This window comes from Papio anubis, chromosome 1 (genome assembly GCF_008728515.1).
Source record: "Papio anubis isolate 15944 chromosome 1, Panubis1.0, whole genome shotgun sequence".
NCBI classification, from domain to species: Eukaryota; Metazoa; Chordata; class Mammalia; order Primates; family Cercopithecidae; genus Papio; species Papio anubis.
The window spans coordinates 104347558-104371924 of record NC_044976.1 but is presented as its reverse complement, the minus strand read 5'-3'; the positions used below and the strand labels follow the sequence as shown (position 1 = coordinate 104371924).

Genomic DNA, 24367 nt, shown 5'->3' with positions numbered 1-24367 from the left:
TTATACTTCCAGATATTTTTTTCAGCCTGATAACATATGCCTAATACATAGCTCTCTCCAACAGAAATCCCTGGTTCTTAAACAGACAAGCTCTGCTAATGAGTTATAGTTCCCACTTCTCCTCTCTCAGATGTGGCTATTGATAAACTGTGCAAAATAGGTTGTTTCAGAGAATAGAAAAAGAAGTAACCATATATGGAATCCAGAATGTACGCCATTGCCAGGTCTGGGAGAAGTCAATTCCCACATCGGGTAGACATGGGATTTACTACAAAACCCCAAACATTGTGTGCTGTGTCTCTTTTTTCACTGTCAAGTTATATTTGTTACTATAATTGTCCTGCCCTTTTGTTTGTTGCTGTTTTTGCTGGCCTTTCACTATAATCGTATGTTGGAGGTGTTATGTGTGGTTAAATTTATTGTTTAGCTCAGAATTTCTGGACCATGATAAATTACAACCACACCTGAGTTGAAGACATCATATTGAGCATCCTAGATTCAGAGAACCACTGCCCCATGACATCACCTTGGAGTTATGCAGAAGATGAGACAGTTGTCTATCTTTGGGCATTGGAGAGGGCATTTTTATTACATGTGAAATTATTATAATAATAATTATATTAATAACAACAGTTATACTGAATACCTACTATTTGACAGGCCTGATAGTAACCTTTCAAGTTGAATCATTTTATTTAATCCTTCAGACAATTCTGAGGTAGAAATCAAGTCCTCTGATAGGTTTAAAAAAATAAATAAAAATAAATAGAAGGCTAGGTGTGGTGGCTCACGCCTATAATCCCAGCACTTTGGGAGACCGAGGAGGGTGGATAACCTGAGGTCAGGAGTTTGAGACCAGCCTGGCTAACATGGTGAAACCCTGTCTCTACAAAAAATACAAAAATTAGCTGGACGTGGTGGCGGATGCCTGTAGTCTCAGCTACTTGGGAGGCTGAGGCAGGAGAATTGCTGGAACCTGGGGAGGTGGAGGTTGCAGTGAGCTGAGATCACACCATTGCACTCCAGCCTGGGCAATAGAGTGAGACCCCATCTCAAAACAAAACAAAACAAAACAAAAAACACACACAAACCTGGCCAGGATCTCATAGCTAGGAAAATAATATACATGGAATATGAAACCAAGCGATTCCACTATTACCTAATATGCTAAATATAAATTAGGCATGTATGTTCTTCTTTATGTATGCTTGGAAAAAAAGATTGTGTGTGTGTATGTCTGTGTGTGTGTGTGTGTGTGTTTGTGTTACAGCCAACTTCTTAACTTGTAGCAAAAGCTGTCTAATCATTCCAGAGACAGGGGTGGACAATGAAATGTAAGTCTTTAGATTCATCTGTGCCTAAATCCTGATTAATTCTTGGCTTTTCCTTAATATTAATCAGGTAAGTTCATTTCTTGTTCCAATTTCATTGAGTTTTTTTATACCAAACAGAAATGTCAAAACAAGAGCTTTTTGTTGACATGATGCTTTCATATGGTTCTGAAGACTGTAAAAAAATCTTTTATTTATAAATATTTGATTTCTTGTACATTTATTATAGTATGTTTTTATCATCTTTCTTATATTGTTATGTAAAAATACAGTTTTAATCTCTTTTATCTCTTTGAGAAAATTGAACACTCTTAGAGGGCAGTGTCTGTTTTATTTTCTGTTTGGTACTCTAAAATATCTTTGACTTTTTGTACATAATTAGCAGAAGTTTGGCTCAAGTAAATAGTGCTAAGTAGTGTAAGACTTCTTCACTGAAATTATCTTCTACAAGGTAATTTATGTGTAAAGTCTTCACTTCTTTCCTAACAGCAATGAAAATACTATATGGCATATTTAATTTATTGATTTATTCAGCACATATATGGTTAGAATCCCTTTCTGCTAAACTAAGATATTATAGATTTAATAAGATGAAATAGATTTTAGCTCCACTCTCAAGTCTTATGTAGAGTGGAAAATTTTAATAAAGATTCAATAAATGTTTGTTGAATAAATAAATTATAAACTCAGTGTTTCTAAGGCAAAAAATGTTGAAACACAGTTGGATATGTGGTTTTAAGTTTTGTTTATGTGCAATAAACACTAGAGATATGGTAAAAATTTATAAACATGAGTCTAAAAACATTATTATTTTGTGTTCTCATTTGTAGTCCAAAAACTGACACAGAGAAATACTATTTTAAATGAAATTTGACTTTCTAAATTTAGGACAACAGTCAAATAGATGAGCAAAGAAGCTTTTGAAGCCAAATGTGGCCCAGATTCTTTCTTTTAAGATTCTTTCTTTTTTTTCTTTCTTCTTCTTCTTTTTCTGACCCCACTTAAAACTCACAGCTTCAACATCCACATCCAGAATAGATAAAATGAATTAGAAGGAAATAGGCATTTACCTATGAAACAGCTATCTCCTCACAAGTCACGATCAACCTCAACTCCAGATTTTGTTTCTAAGTTATGCCCTTTCTTTCCTGTGCACAATCAAAATGAACATTTCTGAAATGCTCTTCACCGAGGGCTTAAATTTTGTACTATTTAGAAATAAGTATCAGTTGGCCTGATTTTTTAGGATATATAAAATTCACGCAAGTTTTTCTCTGGATACATATGTAAAGTCACACTGTTTAAACCACAAAGTTCATTTATTTGCATCCTATTTCATCACCTGAGATGACCTGAAATGATCAAGCAGTCAGACAAATGCTGGGGTTATTCCTTATTAATTGATTGTTTATTATTATTAAGCACCTATTAGACATGTAACATGATTTGTGGTTGCAAAAGGAACATGAGGCATAGGCCCCAGCTTTTATGAGCTTGAATTTTAAGTGGAGACTAGACACACGTAGTGTGTGAATATTGCGAAAACAATGATCGACAAAGAAATATATCTTAAATGAAATGAGATTAGCACTGGCGAATAGAAGAAGGAAAGCGCAACTATGAAACTAGAATTTCTGATTGTAGAGTGAAATGTGTCACAGAAAGTTATTTAGCTGTAGTGTATAAAGGTAAAAAACAATGTTTACATTTTAATGTTTTTTGTATCTTCAGAACCATCATATCCATCATTGTCTTCGTAACTAACATTTATTGAGCATTTTGAATGTTCTATGCACTGCTACAAAAACTGTATGCATGCTAATTAATTAATCCTCACCAAAACCCTGAGTTAAGTATAATCACTGTTCTATTTTAGAGATAAGGAAGCTGAAGAAGAGTGAAAATAAAGAAACTTCTACAAAGTCACACATGTAGTAAGTCACAGAGCTGGGTTTATAATTATAATGGCAGCCATGCAGACTGCTGAGCTTACAGCTTAACACTTTTCTGAATAATGCTGCCTATCTTAAGAATTTACTGATACTGTATCCACTGCCATTGAAAATACTTTTCTGTTCTTTTTACTTAAAAGTAAAAGTACTATTAAAAGTACTTAAAAGTACTTTTAAAAGTACTATTAAAATATACTTCCTCTTAAAAGTACTATTTTTAAGTACTCTTAAAAGTACTATTCCTCTTAAAAGTACTATTAAAAAATAATTCATAATAAATAGGAATAAATATAATTATTAATTTCAGCTTAATTTAAATGTATTAAGCATCTGCTATGTTCAATGTGCAGTGGTAGGCTCTATGTAAAATATAATATACAGTTCAAACATTAAAAATGTTATAATCTGTATTTCTGTGTACCTTAACCATTCTGAGATGCTTACCATTCCACAATGACATAAAGCACTTTTTGATTTTGTACTTGACCACTTTCTAGTTAAAAGAAGTTAATTCAACATTTTGTTATTCAGGAAATATTCAGATAATACCATTCCATACGTCATAGGGTCTTGAGAAGCAAGTAAGTTTTTGTAAATAAAGTTCTTAGAATGATGTGTAGCACCTGGTAAGTGCTCAATGAAGGATGGTTAATATTACTCTACACAGGTAAATTCCTTTGCTGATGTCTTAATGAATATTTCTTTGTATTTTGAGACCCAGATCAAATAATGGACACTTTGAAGAGCTTTCTAATTCACTGGAAAGATAAATTTTTAGAAAATTTTATACCTCTTACAACCATAATTCACTTATAGAAGCAACTGTATTGATCAATTGGCCTGATGAAGTGCCAGTTGAATTTTTCTCTAGCATTAGATGCACTTTCTGGCACATTTCTGGTTATAAAAATATGATACTCTTTATGCCATGTGAAGAATTTGATGAAGCCATACACAGTATAATTCTTTATCATTTTGGTATACCTGATTTTCAGTCTTTAAAACCTTATCAAAACAACTTGTACATATAGAACCCACTGATTATTTCACTTCCCTTCACTACTTCTCTATCTTTTCATGTCTTTTTATTTTTATCAAAGGAACTATTTACTCAAGAGAGAAGAGAAATTGTGACTAAACCATAATATATTATTTATTTTGATTTATTATTTTACATAGATCTAAAATAATGCTGTGAGTCTTATATAGCACACAGTATTCCCCAAAATACACATAAAGAATAGCCCTCAGAATGAAAACTAGCTAGGAACATGAATAAACTATACATGAAAAATTGTATAAATGAGTTACATTTGGAAATATTTAGAAAATGTCCATTAGACATCCAGTGTATGCAAAAAGCAAAACAAAGTAAACAAGTAATAGTTTATAATTTATTGTGGTGATTCAAATAGTATCGAGAAAACAAATGGGGGCTAAATGAGGAGAATACATGGACACATAAAGTGAGATAATACACACTAGGGCCTTTTGGAGGGTGCAGGGTGGGAAGAAGGCGAGGATAAGAAAAAATAGCTAATGATTACTGGACTTAATACCTGAGTGATGAAATAAGCTGTACAACAAACACCCAAGAAAAACATTTACCTATATAACAAACCTGCACATGTACCCCTGAACTTAAAATAAATGGTAAGAAAAGAGACACAAACTCAAGATCAAATATCTCAGCTAACCAGAAGATTTTCAACCCAGAGAGACTATGCAGAAGATATGAGTAAACATAACTCAATATGGAGACAGCATTAAGCATTTGTAGCACATGTCAGATATCAATATTATTCATAAGATGAATAAATAATAATACCACCAAAAATAGAAAAGAAACAATAATTGTGATTGAGACAATGCTGATTTCAAATGAATATATACTTAACTAACCTATACTTGTAAATTTGCACTTCAGAAAAATGAGACATAGATGTCTCCACTGACTATAAGCCTATTTGAGAAGGCTGGTTACAGGGACTTCTTTTCTTCTTTTAAATCTCACGTTAGATTAATGCTTATTGTAAATTTTTGCTTGAGCATATTTTACACCAGAAAACTGGACATTGGGCTATTGTATTCCATCTTAGGAAAGAAATTGGCTTATTATCACAAAAGGTACTTCACATTTGTATTTGAAAAACATAGTTTTTTTTTACAATGTCGAGATGAGAAATTCAACTCTCACATAGAGGATATCTCCACCTTCACCTTTCTTCTGTCTGTGATACTTCATAAAGTGGAAAGAAGTGAGATATACATCAAATAAGTACAGGCAGAGGACTTTATCCTCAAATTCATGTCTGTGTGGACACTAATGTATGTACACACACATAGCCCTATTTAACCTAGAGGAATAGAGACATCTAAGTAGGAACTTCAATATTGGTTTTGTTTCCCCCACTAGTTTAAGATAACTACATCTTCACAGACCAGCATTTCTGAAGAGAAACAGGTCTACAGCTCCCCAATCTCATTGGAAACAGAGGTAGATGCACCAAAGGGAACCTAGCACTTCATTTTTTTAAATTTCGGCTGTTATTTTAAATAGAGGGAGTACATGTGTAGGATTATTACATGAGGATATTGGACCAAAGTAGTGAGCCTAGTACCCAATAGGTAATATTTCAACATATACCCTCTTTTCTTCACCACCAGTAGTCTTCAGTGTCTATTGTTCCCATGTATATGTCCATGTGTGTTCAGTATATAGCTCCCACTTACAACTGAGAGCATGTAGCACTTGACTTTTTGTTTCCGCATTAATTTGCTTAGAATTATCATTTCTGGCTCCATCCATGTTGCTGCAAAGAACATTATTTCATTCTTTTTAGCTGCATAGTATTTCATGGTGTGTATGAACTACATTTTATTTATCCAATCCACTATTTATGGGCACCTAGGTTGATTCCATGTTTTCGCTATTGTGAATAGTGTGGTAATCAACATACAAGTGCATGTGTGGTTTTGGTATAATGATTTATAGTTCTTTGAGTATATATCCAATAGTGACGTTACTGGGTCAAATGATAGCTCTGTTTTAAGTTTTTTTTTTTTTTTGAGAACACCGCAGACTGCTTTCTACAGTGGCTAAACTATTTTACAATCCTGCCAATAGTGTAATAGTGTATAAGTACCCCCTTTTGTCCACAGCCTCAGAAACATTGTTGTTTTTTAATATTTTAGTAATAGCCATTCTGTCTGGTGTGAGATGGTTTCTCATTGTGCTTTTGATTTGCATTTCTCTGACGATGAGCATTTTTTCCATTTGTTTGTTGGCAGCTTTTATATACTCTTATACAGAGTATCTGTTGATGTATTTTACCATTCTTTAATGGGGCTATGTGGTTTTTGCTAAGTGATTAGTTTAAGTACCTTATAGATTCTGAATATTAAGCTTCTGTCAGATGCATAGATTGTGAATATTTTCTTCATTTCTGAAGGTTGTCTGTTTAACCTGCTGATAGTTTCATTTACTATGCAGAAGCTCTTTAGTTTAATTAGGTCCCACTTGCCAACTTTTGTTTTTATTAAAATCACTTTTGAAAACTTGGTCATAAATTATTTGCCAAAGTTGATGTCGTTAAGGGTATCTCCTGAGTTTTCTTCTACAATTTTTTTATAGTTTGAGGTTTTACATTTAGAGCTTTACTCTATCTTGAATTAATTTTTGTATATGGTAAAATGTAAGTGTCTAGTTTCAGTCTTCTGTATGTAGCTATGTAGTTATTCTAGCATCCTTTATTGAATAGAGAGTTCTTTTTCTATTGCTTGCCTTTGTCAGAATAGACAAAAATCAGGTGGCTATAGGTGTGCAGCTTTATTTCTGAGTTTTCTATTCTGTTCCACTGGTTGATGTGTGTGGTTTTCTGGGGTGTTGTGTTTTGTTTTGTTTATTCAACCAATACCTTGCTGTTTTACTTATTGTAGCCTTGTAGTATAGTTTTAAATTAGGTAATGTGATGCCTTCAGCTTTCTTTTTGGTTAGGATCACTTTAGATATTCAGGCTCTATTTTGATTTTGTATGTATTTTATAATAGGTTTTTCCAATTCTGCAAAAAATGACATTGGTACTTATATCATCAAAGCACTAAACTGACAAGGAAACTCTGGACTTAATTTTGACACTTGACTAATTGGACTTAGTTTTCATATGCACATAGGATATATTTTAAGGTTTACTACATTCTAGGTCCTAACGCAAATCTCAATAAATTTTAAAAAATGAAATTATACCAAGTACACTCTTGGACCACAATGCAATAAATATGGAAGCCAATATCAAGAACATCTCTCAAAAGTACACACATACATGGAAATTAAACAACTTTGTCTTGAATAACTCCTGAGTGAACATTGAAATAAAAGAGTAATAAAAAAAATTTAAACTAATAAAAATAGGGACAGAAATTACCAAAATCTTTGGGATTCAACCAAAGCAGTGCTAAGAGGAAAGTTTATAGCCTTAAAAGACCTTCTTCAAGAAGTTAGAAATATCTGAAACTGATAATCTAACTTTGCACATAAAAGAACTAGAAAGAAAAGAATAAACAAACCAACATCTTAACTAGCAGAAGAAAGTAAATAAATCAGAGAATTTTTTGATTAGATTAAGATCTACAAATCTATACAAAAGCTTGATAAAACTAAGACTTTGTTCTTTGAGAAAATAAATAATATTGATAGAACACTAGCTAGGTTAACAAAGGTAAAAGGAATATATTGAAATAGGTGCAATCAGAAATGACAAAGATGACACTGCAACTGATCCTATACAAATATTTTTTTAAAAATCCCCAGAGAATACTATGAACAACTGTATGCACACAAATTAGAAAATCTAGAGGAAAGAGATACATTTCTGGAAGCACATAGTTCCTGAAGATTGAATCAGGATGATACTGAAACCCTGAATGGACCAATATTGAACTCTGAAATTGAATCAGTAATAAAAACAACACAAAAACCCTACTAACCAAACAAACAAAGAAACAAAACGCCAAACCAAATTAAAACAAACAAACAAACAACAAAAAAAAACCCTGGGCCAGACAGATATACAGCTAAATTCTACCATACATACAAAGAATAATTGTACCATACATACAAAGAATAATGTTTGTGGCTAATTCTACCATACACACAAAGAATAACATGAAAATATTCCAAGAAAAATCACAGAATAGGATCTTCTTCCCATATCATTCTTTGAAGCCAACATGAGCCTAATGCCAAAACCTGGCAAAGACACAATGAAGAAAGAAAACATCAGGTCAATATCCTGAATAAACATAGACCCAAAAATCCCCAACAAAATATAAGCAAATAAAATCCAGCAACACATCAAAAAGTTACTTCCACATGATCAAGTAGGCTTTATTCTTAAAATGTAAGTTGATTCAACATAGTTACAAGGTGAATAACTGTGATTTACTACATAAGCAAAATTAGAAACCAAAAACATACTATCATCTCAATGGATGCAGAAAAAACTTTTGATAAAAATCTAACATCTCTTCAGGATAAACACCATCGAAAGACCAAGCATTGAAGGAAATTGCTACATTGCTTTGATGATTAACATTTGGCTCCTCATTATTAAATTTCTTCATTAGGCTTGAATTTATCCCCAGAAAATGGGGTTTTATTTTCTATCACATTATCAGGCTGCAAATTTTCCAAACTATTATGCTCTGCTTTCTCTTGATCACTTTGCCGCTTTGAAGTTTCTTCCACCAGATACCCTAAATCATCTCTCTCAAGTTCAAAGTTTCACATGTCTTCAGGGTAGTCAAAAAATGTTGCCAGTCTCTTTGCATAGCAAGAGTGACCTTTACTCTAATTCCCATGAAGTTCCTCATCTCCATCTGAGGCCACCTCAACCTGGACTTTGTCATCCATATCACTATCAGCATTGTGGTCAAAGTCATTTACCAAGTCTCTAAGAAGTTCCAAACTTTCCCACATCTTCCTATCTTCTGAACCCTGCAAGTCCCTAGGAAGTTCCAAATTTTCCCATGTTCCTGTCTTCTGAGCCCTCAAAGTCTCTAGGGTAAAGTTCAAAATTTCCCCATGTTCCTCTCTTCTAAGCCCTCCAGTTCCCTAGGAAGTTCCAAATTTCCCCATGTTCCTGTGTTCTGAGCCCTCCGATTCTCTAGGAAATTCCAAATTTCCCCATCCTCCTGTCTTCTGAGCCCTTCAAGTCTGTAGGAAGTTCCAAACTTTCCCACATCTTCTTGTCTTCTAGCACTCCAAGTCTCTAGGAAGTTCCAAATGTTCCCACATTTTCCTGTCTTCTTCTGAGCTTTCCAAATGGTTGTAACCTCTGCCTGTTACTCAGTTCCAACCTCACATCCACATTTTCAGGTATCTTTACAGCCTGAGGTAAAAATTGACTGTATTAGTCTCTTCTCATCCTGCTAGTAAAGACATACCCAAGAATGGTAATTTATAAAGGAAAGAGGTTTAATTGACTCACGGTTCAGCATGGCTGGGGAGGCCTCAGGAAACTTACAATTATAGCAAAAGGGGAAGCAAACATGTCCTCCTTCACTTCAGGAAGAAGTGCCAAGTAAAAGTGGAGAAAGCCCCTTGTAAAATCATCAGATATTGTGAGAAATCACTCACTATTATGAGAACAGTATGAGGGTAACCACCCCCATGATTAAATAACCTCCCACCTGGCCCCTCCCACGACACATGGGGTTTACGGGAACTACAATTCAAGATGAGATTTGGGTGAGGACACAGCCAAACCATATCAATGGTCATGATTTATTTTATTTCTAAAAACAGACCTCTTTTTTTTTTTTTTTGATAATGTCAACATTGGAAGAAGTGTAGGGTTTTACCTATAATTAATAGGCATCCATGAATATGCTTATTTGCATTATATTTATTCATATAAGTAATTATGTGTATGTGTTTGTTGTGTTTTTGTCAATATTCTATATGACCTGCTGCCTCCCTATCTCTAGATTCAACTTGGGCTGCTCTCCATTCACTAACTATTCTTCAGGTGTATCTTTCAATGTCCCTTTTACAATAAGTGCTTGATGTATGATAGACTTTTTCTGGTACACTCCACATTACTTTGTCAAAAAGTCCATTCTCAGACTTCCCAAAATACATACAATCTTCCTTAAGAAATCTTTAAATAAACTTCTAGATCATGAAAGTTTCTGGTGATGTATCTCTTAACTAATCACAAATAAATATATTTGTGTAATTTTTTATTAACTTACATATTTTTCCCTGTCTCTTCCAGTAGACTGTGAGTTCCAGTAGGACAGATTTTATGTCTTTCTTATTGAGAAGGAATTTCCTAGAATCATATCAGTGCCTAGCCTCTTTATAAGCATTTTTTAAGTGAATAAATTGACTGGCATATCTTAATTTTGTTTTTGAACTCCCTAATACATAAATAGTATATTTAAAAATATGTTATACTATTTATTCTGAGAATGCCTCAAAATGAAATTAAAATAGAGTTGATTTATAAAGATGAAAGTGTTACTGAATTATTGAATGAATATTCTAGCAAATTTTGATTCAGATGGAAAGAGTCTAGTATCTATATTTGACAGACTTCTGCCCTGAACACATACGAACTTCATTAGCCACACACACACAAATATATTAATTTATATGTTTCAGTATATTTAGTATGTTTCAATTAGCATATTTCAATTCAATATACTTTATATTAACCTGATTTATGTATGTGTATATATAACTGGATATTTATAATATAAACATACAAATATACTTAATATACCAAAATATACATGTAAATATATATAAATATTTATACAGAATATTCAGTATATTTAAATTCAATATACTTCAAACTCTATCAGCCCAATATATGTATGTATAATTTCAGTATATTCAGTATATTTCATTATACTGAAACATAATCTTTGCCTACAAAAAGCCAGATATTTTAATGCTGTAAATTAAACTCGTCATATATTTGTAAAGAATTAATTTCCTGTAGAAATTAGGTATTAAAATTGGGTATCCCAAATGATTATTAGTTAAAATTGTCTTAGTGTCTCTGATGTGTTTAGCTGTATAATAAATACACATGATATATAATCTGTAAACACTGTGCATGCCTATTTTTAATTTTAAGAATTCTAACAATGTCATTTTATGAAGTGGAATACATTTCAGAGAAATTTGCTCAGATAGTGCAACACATTAACTTTCAGTCTAGGTAGTTGGGAGATTTGGAAATCAAAGGTTATATTTCATCTTCTTGTGAAAAGACAAATAATTTCAAGGCTAAACCAAACATTCTGTTTCTCTAAAAAAGAATCTTGAATCCTGAGACTGTTTTGCTAGCCAATGTTTTTACTTTTCATTTTGTTGTTTAAGCTTGTTTCACACATGCACCATTTGGTCTTTAGAGTTTTAAATTATTTTCTGTTGCCAGGACTCTGTGTCCACCACCTGAATGACTATCAATCCTGAATACCCACAAAGAGCGTGCCTTATAATTTCTGCTTTGAATTTTACCATTCTATAAATTGGAAAGATGTTTGTGTTTGTTTATTTATTTATTTAAGAAAACATAGCGCACTGAAACTTGGCACTGTAGAGAAGTTAGTACCTTTCTTGCAGGAAACGCCTCTTCATTAACTGCCATCATATGAGCCGTCCACAAGACACTACACAGAAAAATATCTCAACCCTTCCATAGTTCCCCAACTTGGAAAAATATGATCTGTTTGTGTAGAAGAATATCAGCTTAGCTAAGAGTTTTATTCTAGTGTCCTGCAAATTGATCTCAAATCTACAATATTTTAAAAAATATGTCAAATTCATGGCAAATGAATGCATAGAATCATACTGTTCATGCTATTTAAACCATGTAGGAGCCTATACAAACTACTATTGAAAAGAAGCTAAAATATATTCAGGTTAAGAGAACTTGCTGTTCATTTTCTTTATCAGCATAAATAATAATGGCCAAGATGCTAGTGAGGATCTTTAGTCAAAACTGGTTCCACATTATGGACAGTCACCTAATAAGATATGATATTTCCTCAAGCAAAAATGTGAGAAAAGGCTGTCTGACTTTTTGCTCTCTCAAAGTTTTCAAAATAATCCAGGATCCTATCTTTCCTGTTACAACGCAATTGAGACTTTCTTGTCATTTTGTTCCTTAATCAGAGTAAAGGATGAAACTGCAAAATGCTACCTTATCCATCAGACTCATGCTTTTTTTTCTATCTTATTTTGCTTTTAAATGTATTGCAATGAAAAACAATACTGCTAAGAGTGAGAATACTATTTTAATTTGGTCAAATTTCTATGATTTCCTGTTAGTCTATTCTCGAAGATTTTTTTTCTTTTTAATCTAGAATTCACTTAAGGTTATACCAAGGAAGTAGGACACTTTTCTAGTAGATATGCCTGTAGCTTTGGAACACTTTTACAGCCATTTGAATTTATTTTCTTACAAAAATATATTAAAAATTAGGCTATTTATTCTTACTGATAAATTTTAGATAAATGGTTAATCTCAGATCAGGCCCATGCCAGTTTTATAATTATATTCTGTAATTTACATCATCTTTAGGAAGAAAAAATTAATTCCTCCTCCTAACTGTGATATGGAAGGCCTCAAGCCTTAGATTGCTGTATTAATCTGTTCTCACACTGCTATGAAGAAATACCTGAGACTGAGTAACTTATAAAGGAAATAGGTTTAATTGACTCACAGTTCCACATGGCTGGGGCAGTCTCAGGAACCTTACAATCATGGTGGAAGCAGAAGCAAACACATCCTTTTTCACATGGCTTCAGTAGACAGAAGTGCCAAGCAAAGGGAGAAGTCCCTTATAAAATGATCAGATCTTGTGAGAACTCATTCACTATCATGAAAACATCATAGGGGAAACTGTCCACATGATTCAATTATCTCCACCTGGTCCCGCCCTTGACATGTGGGAATTATTACAATTCAAAGTGAGATTTGGGTGGGGACACAGACAAATCATATCATTTCATCCCTGGCCCCTTGCGAGTCTCAAGTTCTCACATTTCAAAACACAATAATACCCTTCCCACCATCCCTTGAATCCTTAAATCATTCCAGCATTAACTTCAAAGTTAAAGTTCAAAGTCTCATCTGAGAGAAGGCAAGTCCTTTTCATCTATCAACCTGCAAAATCAAAAGCAATTAGTCACTTCCTAGATACAATTGGGTTACAGGCAATTGGTAAATATACCCATTCCAAATGGGAGAAATTGGTCAAAACAAAAAGGACACAGGCCCCATGCAAGTTCAAAATCAAGTAGAGCAGTAATTAAACCTTGAAGTTCCAAAACGATCTCCTTTGACTCCATTGTTCATGCAAGAGGTGGGCTTCCATGGCCTTGGGCAGCTCCATACCTGTGACTTTGCAGGGTACAGCGCCCATTCCCTCTGCTTTCACAGCTGGCATTGGGTGTCTGTGACTTTTCCAGACACACAGTTCAAGCTGTAGGTGGATCTACAATTCCGGGTCTGGAGGTTGGTTACCCTCTTCTCACAGCTCCACCAGGCAGTGTCTCAGTGTGGAGAATCTGTACGGGCTCCATCCCCACATTTTCCTTCTGCACTGCCCTAGCAGAGGATCTCCATGAGGGCTCCACCACTGCAGCAAAATTCTGCCCATACATCCAGGTGTTTACATACATCTTTTGAAATTTAGGCAGAGATTCCAAAACCTCAATTCTTGTCTTCTGTGTACCCACAGGCTCAACACTATGTGGAAGTTGCCAGTCACCAAGACTGGCACTGCACTCTCTGAGGCAATGGCCCAAGTGGTATCTTGGTCCCTTTTAGCCACAGTTAGAGATGAAGCAACTGGGATGCAGTGCACTATATCCAGAAGCTACACAGAGCAGGGTGGCCCTGGTCCCAGCCCAGGAAATCATTTTTCCCTCTAAGGCCTCTGGGCTTATGTTGGAAGGGGCTGCTATGAAGGTCTGTGATATGCCCTGGAGTCATTTTCCCCATTGATTTGGTGATTAACGTTTAGTTCCTCTTTTTTTTTTTTTTTTTTTTTTGAGACAGAGTCTCACTCTGTTGCACAGGTTGGAGTGCAGTGGCGTGATCTCTGCTCACTGCAAACTCCACCTCCCAGGTTCACGCCATTCTCCTGCCTCAGCCTCCCAAGTAGCGGGGACTACAGGTGCCTACCACTATGCCCAGCTAATTTTTTTGTATTTTTAGTAGAGACGGGGTTTCACTGTGTTAGCCAGGATGGTCTCGCTCTCCTGACCTCGTGATCCACCCGCCTCGGCCTCCCGAAGTGCTGGGATTACAGGCGTGAACCACCATGCCTGGCCCTAGCTCCTCTTTAGTTATGCAAATTTCTTCATCGGGCTTAAATTTATCACCAGAAACTGAGGTGATCTTTTCTATTGCATCCTCAGGTCAAAATTTCCAAACTTTTATGTTCTGCTTCCTCTTGAATGCTTTGATACTTAGAAATTTCTTCTGCTAGACACCCTAAATCATCTCTCTGAAGTTCAAAGTTCCACAGACCTCCCATGGCAGGGGTGAAATGCTGCCAGTCTCCCTGCTAATGCATAGCAAGTGTCACCTTTGCTCTAGTTCTCAATAAGTTTTTCATCTCTATCTGAGACCACATCAGCCTGGACTTCATTGTTCATGTCACTATCAGCATTTTGGTCAAAGCCATTCGACAAGTCTCTAGGAAGTTCCAAACTTTCCCACATCTTCCTGTTTTCTTCTGAGCCCCCAAACTGTTCCATCCTCTAGCTGTTACCCAGTTCCCAATTCACTGCCAGATTTTCAGATATCTTTATAGAAGCACCTCACCCTTTTAGTTCCAATTTACTGTATTAGTCTGTTTTCATGCTGCTATGAAGAAATACCTGAGACTGGGTAATTTATAAGGGAAATTATTTTAATTGACTCACAGTTCCACATTGCTGGGGAGGCTTCATGAAACTTACAATAACGGTGGAAAGGAAAGCAAACACATCCTTCTTCACATGGAGGCAGGAGACAGAAGTGCTGAGTGGTGGAGGAGGTCCCTTATAAAATCATCAGATCTTGTGAGAACTCACTATCCTGAGAACAGCATGTGGGAAACTGTCCCTATGATTCAGTTATCTCCACTTAGTCCCATCCTTGACACATGGGGATTATTACAATTTAAGGTGAGATTCGGGTGGGGACACAGAGCTAAACTATATCAGCTACCAAATCACAATGACTATTCTAGGATGTGACTGATTATTCTATTACAACCTGGATTACCCCAGTCTATAAGTCCTAGACTTTCCTAAATCTGTCTTTCCTAGTAATACCAGAAAAGTCATTTGTCACGTTGGACATAGTAGGCCACTGGACCATATCTGTGAACTAAACATGAGGAATCTTGTTATCCTAGTTCATTTTCTTTACAACATGTAATGCCACATGAGGCTTTAATTTTCATAGTCTTCTTGGGACTTTCAGGGATTGATCTCCCTTGGAATGGAAAATTTACCAAAGTACACACTTCCATGCATCATTCACCAAAAGTTTGGTCATGCCTTAGTTTAGACACTCTCAAGTCTTAATGATATAAAGCAACAATATTGTATTTTTTTCTTATGTTGCATGTCCTTTGAAAGTCAATAGTGAGTGGGAAGGGGCAGTGTCCTAATAAGGTTCCAACAACAAAACTGATGGAGAAGGCTCAATCAAATATTATTAGTGCCATTCCTGAGGATGTTATTCCTAAGGTTTGACCTGTCAAGCAAATGTCTGATGTGGAAGTATTATGTATCACTTGTGATTTTATCTCATTGGCCACAACTACTCAAATGTTCCCACATAATCACAAGCAGGACCAGAAATAAAATTATAGTATTTTCTTCAAAACGGAAAAGAAATAAAAATGTTGTAAAGAGCACAAATGACTACTAGAGTTCTCCTTTCTGGCTATCAAAAATCTCATTTACACTCCTTCCCACACTCAAAACCCATTTTCCCACTCTTTATGAGAAATAAACAGAAGTCTTATCCAGTTCCTTTACTATTAAGCCGTATTCTCCGGTGTCAGGGTGATAATCCTATTCTTTAAATTAATTCTAGGAATAACTTCATGCCCAAAAGGTTGGTCCAAGGGATGTTTTACATTCTAAAATGTCACAAACTGTTTTAATCCATATTGATGGATTCTTTGGCACTTACACATACTTAGCTTCCTACTTTTAAACTTTAATGAGTTTTATGTGCCAATAATTTCACATAGACTTTTGGATATTTTGTTGTGATTTTGGCTTATTGTTTGGAGACATGCCTCTTCATATCTTTGAAAAAATTATGACGTGTTAGCCCTATCAGTCTTAAGAAGGAAAGCTATAAATCTTTCATCTGAAAGAATTACTGGACATCACCTCAGACAATTAAGATGTTTCTGCAATGAGTATACGAGTGTAACTACTATACTTTTTATTTTATTTATGCAGAATAGTAAGTTCTAAGCAGAAGTTTTTGCTCAAAACCTTTTTAATTGTATATTTTACACATTGGAGACAAGAAGTAGTTGTGTTTTCCAACACATCTGGTTGCCAAATTTTGGCTTCTCTTTCTTTTTATTCCTTTTTATAATGACAGCCAATTATTTCATATGTTAATTTCTTCCTTGTATTATCTTGTGAAGTGTAGCCAATCATGACAAGCAAAGGCTGGTAACATTCTATTTTCTAACTTCTTCTGTTCTCTATTACTCCATTGCTACATTATTTGCTTATAACACTATTGTAGCTCACAATTTACCAAATGTTTTGTCACTACATTATACAAATTTCATTTTTCAATCATTCAATTATAGCTTTTGATCTGCTTGCCAAATAATAAGCAATTGATTATTTTATAGAAGCATTGCCTATCTGTATACCAATTTCTACATCCTCAAGGATAAGCTGAGTTATGCTGTAGTAATAAAACATTCAAAATCTTAGTGACTTGTAGCAGTAAAAATGTATTTTTTGTTTATACTCAACTAATCAAAGATAAAGAGAAAAATTTTTCAGGGTGATGGAGTAAGCATAGTCTTAAATACTGCCAATTGGGATGGCAAAATATAAACAAAGTAAATTCTAAAACAGCTTAACAAATTAAATGCTAAATCTGAAAGGAACTTTCACATTAGTAACAGCTTCATAAATAATCACGTAGTTACAATAATCCATAAGAGATTCAGAAGATGTAAGTCTAACATTTGACTAAAAGAGCAAAGAATTGGCAATATTTGGCAAATAACCACAATCATCTGTAGAGGGTACTTCTCAAAATGACCTTAAGTGGATGCTGGTGGAAATGTGGAAAAGTGAATTATAAGGTGTTTGAGAAATTTAAAGTGGAAAATATTCAGGATATTTTAGATATTTTCAATATTGTTAGAATACATGTATCTGAAGTATATAGAGAAAGACTTGGCTGAAAATAAAGAATTGAGAATCTTTATATGTGAGTAAGAGTATTTCCCAAGTAGGATATGTTCAGGTAGAGGAGGAAAAGCCAAGGGCAGAAATCTTAGAACCTCAACACAGAATGGCCAAGATGAACTTGTTTGATCACATTAAATTACTGACAATATTAATGTGTATATCTGGTAAATCACAATTCCTTCTCAAAATAATACTCAATTTACATAAAACGAATAACAATTATAAACATATGTGAGGTTTATGATGTATATATGTTAAAATATTAAGCATATTAACATGCATTTACAGAAACAACAAACATATTGAAGTATTCTTGTTGCATGGATTAATAAAGACATTAATGTGATTTATGCATTGCATAATGAGAACAAATGCAATTGTTCTGACAAGATGAAAGGTTATATTCAAATATTTTAAGTATTTTTTCTTAGCAACTATTAAACTAAACAGCCATGTGATTTTCATTTAAAATAATTGTTTTATTTGAAATAATCAGGCAATATAAAATAACTTAGAAAAACATTTAGTACTCTCTATAATATATAATCATATATCAAAAGTCATGAATGAAATTGCATATAAACCAATACATATGCAAGGCAAATTTAATTTTTACTCAATGTATAATTGACATTACTTCATAATCATTGCTTTCTAGAAGAAAGGATTTTATAATTCAATACAATTTCATTATATGGAAGAAGTATGTTATTTGTCATCATTCAGTTGGGAAATTCCAATGAAAACCGTAAGTCAGTATTTTAAAATCTATTCTAACTTTCAGCAAGAGTTAGCAGCATAATGTTATTGATTCATTATAACTTTGACTTTAACTTCAAATTTATGTACTTAAACTATATATTTTGTATTTATGCTATATAATTGCCACCAAACTGACTCAAGTTTACTTCTTATCTGTCATACTTTTCAAAAACATTGCTAGAAAAAATAATAATAAATTATCTCTATACTATTCATAAAATGTTTTTAAAATATTTGTTTTTTTTCTAGTGTTATCTCTGACCACTAGGAATATATGTGTACATGATCATTACATGAATTAGTGGTACACTATTTGCTCTTATAACAAATATATGCTATAATTCCATGCATTTATCAAAGTTTCACCTCTTGAAGTAGAGTTAATGCTATGTGCCAGTCTAATGCAAATATAGACATCTGGAAAGGGTTGTAGAAGTCTTATTTCAAAGAACTAGAGTTCAAAAAAATTATACTATTTAGTTTATAAGTTACTTGGCAATAAAGTCTTTTCCAATTTTCAGGTAATTTTCTCTTATTTTGCTCCTTGGGTTTTGCAAGTGCTTTAAAAAATAGTCATAGTCATGTAGTTCAAAGAAAATTACTAAACCAGTCATGAAAATGACTTCTGGCTTTATGAGTTCAATAAATTCTTGAATGTCAAATGTCACATTATTGTGCATTGAAATTCCTGGGTATATGCTTGCTCTTGTTTCCCTAGTCAGAAATTTCAAAACTGGGTTAAATTCTCAATAAAGATTTGATTTTTCTAGGACATCTTTGGGCTATTAGAACCTTTGTGCACAAATGAATAACTCAATATTTAACAAATTGGAATCAAATCATGATTTCCTACACAAATGTGGTTTAGTTTTTGTAATGATGAGGTAAGAATCATTATCTGGAAAACTTGAAAGTCTTCTTTAGTCATAGTTCAATACTAAATTCAATCCAGTTTATGTAAATATACATTTATTTCATCATTTAATTGATAATATTATTTGTCTCACTTTCAATCTATGGGACTTAATCCGTAGCTAATACAAGAAAAGGAAAAGTGGCTGTAGTCATTGTTAGTTTCCTCAGGACTTAGAAAGGAAATTATTATAATTATTTGTTTTTTCAAGTACATACACAATTAGTGAAAATCCTTGTCTTATTTTTGCCAAACGATTAGGTATATGTATCTAAAAATCTAGATTCTAGAGTTTTATAAGCCATTTCTTTCTTTTGGCCAAAAAATAAGCTCCTGTAATAAAGTAATAAAAGTCAAGCTTGATTAATCATATCACATCAAGGACTGAGTAAATAGGCTAATGTATTATCATTTTATATGTCTTCCTAAGACCCCCACAAACTTACTGACACATCTACACAAACACGTTCTTTTATGTGAATGCCCTGCATCTGTGTTAAAATGCCAGTTTGTTACTTTACACACAAACAACCCCAGGAGGTATTTCCTTTTTATGTGTCATGACTTTAGGTAAGATATCTCTGTGAGATTTTGGAACAACTACTTCTATCCTAAACATCTTGAATCCTGAGTTTTTACAGAAAACAATTGCACAGTGAATTGTCAATAAAACTTTTACTATAACAGCATGAACTCATATTTTTTCTTTTCATGTTTCATATAAATACTTGTCATTTATACTGATTATAGTTTATCTTATAAGCGTAACCAAATTTATTCATTTTATCATTCATTCACTGAATGGCTATTGAACTCCTTGTATGAACTCACACATCATACTAAGATCAGTGCACAGAACTTTAACTAAATCCATCATGTTTCTTGGCAGAATTTTAAATGTGATGGGGAAGGCAGAAATACATAAAATATAAGTAAGGCATTTAGTTAGTCTTTCCCTTCCATTTAGAGACAACATCAGGGAATAATGGGGATTTAGGCTACTCATATATTTTTTTAATAAACAACAGAACTTAAACTTAACAATTAGGCTCCGTATAAATCAATATGTATCACTATATTATGTCTATATATATGTGTGTGTGTGTGTGTGTGTGTGTATATATATATATATATATATTTTTTTTTTGAGACGGAGTCTCGCTCTGTCACCCAGGCTGAAGTGCAGTGGCGCCATCTCTGCTCACTGCAAGCTCCGCCTCCCGGGTTCACTCCATTCTCCTGCCTCAGCCTCTGGACTCGCTGGGACCGCAGGCGCCCGCCATCTCGCCCGGCTAATTTTTTTGTATTTTTAGTAGAGATGGTGTTTCACTGTGTTTACCAGGATAGTCTCGATCTTCTGACCTCGTGATCCGCCTGCCTCGGCCTCCTTAAGTGCTGGGATTACAGGCTTGAGCCACAGCGCCCAGCCCCATGTCTATACATTTTATTCATTATTTTGTTTTAAGTAATGTGATGTAATATATATATATACAGGACTACATGTGAATCAAACTAAATGACACTATCTTCATTTTTATCTGTTTTCAACCTCATTATGAGAAGTTATGAATTTCATTCATATTTTCAGTGATTCTGCTTAAAATATTTAATACTCATTTTGAGGAATTTAAGGTGTTTCTATATCATTTTTCTTTTTGGCATAGTAGGACTGCACATTGTTTTAGTGTGTTCACTGAGATGATTTCAGAAATTTACAGTTTAAAATGTTTGTATAATTATATGGTTGGGAATATCATCTTTATCTTGCAAAATTATTGATTTTAATTTTGCTTTTTTAGTGAATAAACATATGGGAATGAACAAATTATATTGGACAAGATCTCAATCTGAAGATCACTGTCTTAGTTCCACACTACTGAGAGCTAAAAAGACAAGTAATTGTCATGATGTCTAAGCATCTGTCTGAGAGGAATGACAATTTAAAGGCTAATTGAAAAAGACTGGCATTTTGAGTACAGATGAATATGAATAATGTTGGAGAATAACAGGAAAGTGGAGTGGTGCCTTTTCAAGGACAGCTGAATTGACCCTCAATGTGAGAGATACTTATGGACTCAAAGACATAGACAGCAGTTATCAAAGAGCAGTAGAGCACTGTAGCTGAGGCATGATGAAATAACCTCATGATACAGATTGAGAAAGGCAAATGCTGCAAAAAAGATAACAAACAATAGTTTAAAATAGGCCCTGAGATTTGTGCTACCCAGTCCAAAACGGTGTTGTTGCAATATTGTTGGATGAAATAACATACAGAAATTGAACATTATTTATCTATTTATATACACATATAATTGTATACACCACACGTACCAAAATTGTGTAGAAAGAAAATGAGGCAAACCAATTTCTTCCCTTAATAGAATATAACTTCCATAAGAAAAAAAAATTCCTCCATTGTTTATCTCTAAAAAATCTCTAAGACTAAATAAATAAACATATATAGTGAGGATGGCAACTTTGCATCCTTTTACAGAAACTGGCTTCCAAGAAAGACCATAGCTTCAATTAATTATTTTAACTGCTCAGCCAACCAGAATTCCACTTCATAAACACATATTGTACACTTTAAACATATACTGCATACTTACATTACATACCTGTTAGAAGAAGAGTATCATTATATAATCCCGATAACATTACATTGATACAGTATGTATTGGTATTGTATACTTTAATTAAGGGAAATTTTTCTTCATTACAATATTTTAAAAATATTGCTATGTATAATTTTTTTTGTAAATCTATAAACATAATTACAAACACCAAATATTGGGCAACCTTATAGTTAGAGGCTATGGCCAAAATATATTAATTTAACAGCCAAAGCTTTTCATATTATCATGAAAATGTTACATTCTTTTCAGTAAAAATTATTAATGAGTTCATAGCAGCATATTTACTTTAACCAATTTCCATTTGGTTTTATTTCCAAAAGTAGTTGTATCAAGGGCAGTTTTTGTCATTTCCATGTCTGCTTGTGGTTTCATCACTTGGCAATTTGTATGGATTACCCTGCCTTTCCCCAAAGAACAGTGAGGCTTGAATATAAATTAGGTCCTACAGCATTCTCTTTCAAGTGCAGGATCACTGGGTTAATCTCTACATGAAACGGCCTGGTTGCAGAATGGAAGATCTTCCATGTGGACTAAGGCTGGCAAAGTCAATATATTTTAGTGGATTTATCATGACACCGTCTTCAAAAGTTTCTCCCTAAGAACTCTGTGTGGTCTCTGCTAATCTAGTGACTTTGATTTTCTTTGATATTTAATTTAAACACAGCTTTATCTTGTATCTTTGTGTTTTCTGGCAAACAAAGAACTAAAGAAACTGATCCCTTTGGGCCACTGCTTTTGGCAATAGACAGATTAGACTCAAAGCATGCACACCAGTTCCTTTTAGTGATTATTAGGCAATTATTGAAAGATGACGAAATATGTGATATTAGGATTGCAGCAGATTCCAGGTTAACGGCAATGGTTAGACATTTTTCAAATAATACCATTTCTAAAAATACCTGATGAATGATATGTGATACATAAACTCATCCTTTTGATATTTCTATTTCTCTGTTGGTCAGTGGATACAAAATTTCAGTTTGACAGAAGGAATAAATTCAAGAGACCCAACAAGGTGACTATAGTTAAGAACAATGTATTGTATATTTAAAAGTTGCTAAGAAAATAGATTTTAAGAGTTCTTACCACACACACACACACAAAAACAGTCTGTGAGGTAATGGAAAGGTAATTAGCTTGATTTAGCCATTCTGCAATGTATACATATGTCAAAATATGCTTCATACTATAAACACATATAATTTTTAGTTTTTAGAAAAGTAAATGCTGCACACTGGTAGACATTAAAAATTTCTCTCTTGATATGCTTTTTTTAAAAAAACAAAAGAATTATACAGAACATACACAAAACAATAGGATGTTTTCTGAGAAACATAGTGATATACTCCAAACTCTCTATGTAAACTAAATACTAGTTTTCCCTGTTCATATTGGTAATATTGTTTACAGAAAGTACTAATTGTTACATAATTTAATACTGCTAGTAGTCTTTTAATATTAATAGGTAAAGACAATATCTAATGATGGCTTTAAAAATGATTTGAAATAGAGTAGTAAAACAGCTTTGGCCTGGATTTTTATCTAACACTCAAATTATTACTTCTTTGCCTATTACTGTTGCGATCTATAGAACAATACCTGCCCCTGGCATTCACCCAGAGGAGATTCTCTAAGAATTAAATAATTAAAAATATAGTGTCTGAGACAGTTTCAGCAATGGTTTAAAGGCAAATTCAGAACACAAAGGGAAATTTTAAGAAAAAATCAGTTGGAAGAACAGAGCTTTAGAAAGACATTTTATGTGATAATGAACTTACCTTTCTAAATCTTCAAAAGGTTTTCTACCCCTTTTTCTTCTATTGTACTTGTATATTTATTTTCTGATAAATTGATATGTTTTCTTCAGTCTTTCTGCTCCTCTTTCTCTTTTGGGAGTGTGTGTGTGCCTTTTTAAATTATTATTAGACTTTATGTTCTAGGGTATGTGTGCACAATGTGCAGGTTTGTTACATATGTATACATGTGCCATGTTGGTGTGCTGCACCCATTAACTTGTTATTTACATTAGATATATCTCCTAATGCTATCCCTTCCCCCTCCCCCCACCCCACGACAGGCCCCGGTGTGTGATATCCCCCTTCCTGTGCCCAAGTGTTCTCATTGTTCAATTCCTACCTATGAGTGAGAACATGTGGTGTTTGGTTTTCTGTTTTTGCGATAGTTTGCTGAGAATGATGGTTTCCAGCTACATCCACATCTCTACAAAGGACGTGAACTCATATGTTTCTATGGCTGTATAGTATTCCATGGTGTATATGTGCCACAATTTCTTA

The 24367-nt window shown here is 33.7% G+C and overlaps 1 long non-coding RNA gene across 1 annotated transcript in view; it reads left to right on the top strand.

Moving 5' to 3' along the window:
- Nucleotides 1–1042: 1042 nt before the first annotated feature.
- The window catches only part of LOC108584440, a 40029-nt gene continuing 16704 nt past the window's right edge, over nucleotides 1043–24367 (top strand). The window contains exon 1 of the long non-coding RNA XR_002515354.2: nucleotides 1043–3265. This is a non-coding gene — a long non-coding RNA (uncharacterized LOC108584440). The remainder of the gene's footprint in view (nucleotides 3266–24367) is intronic.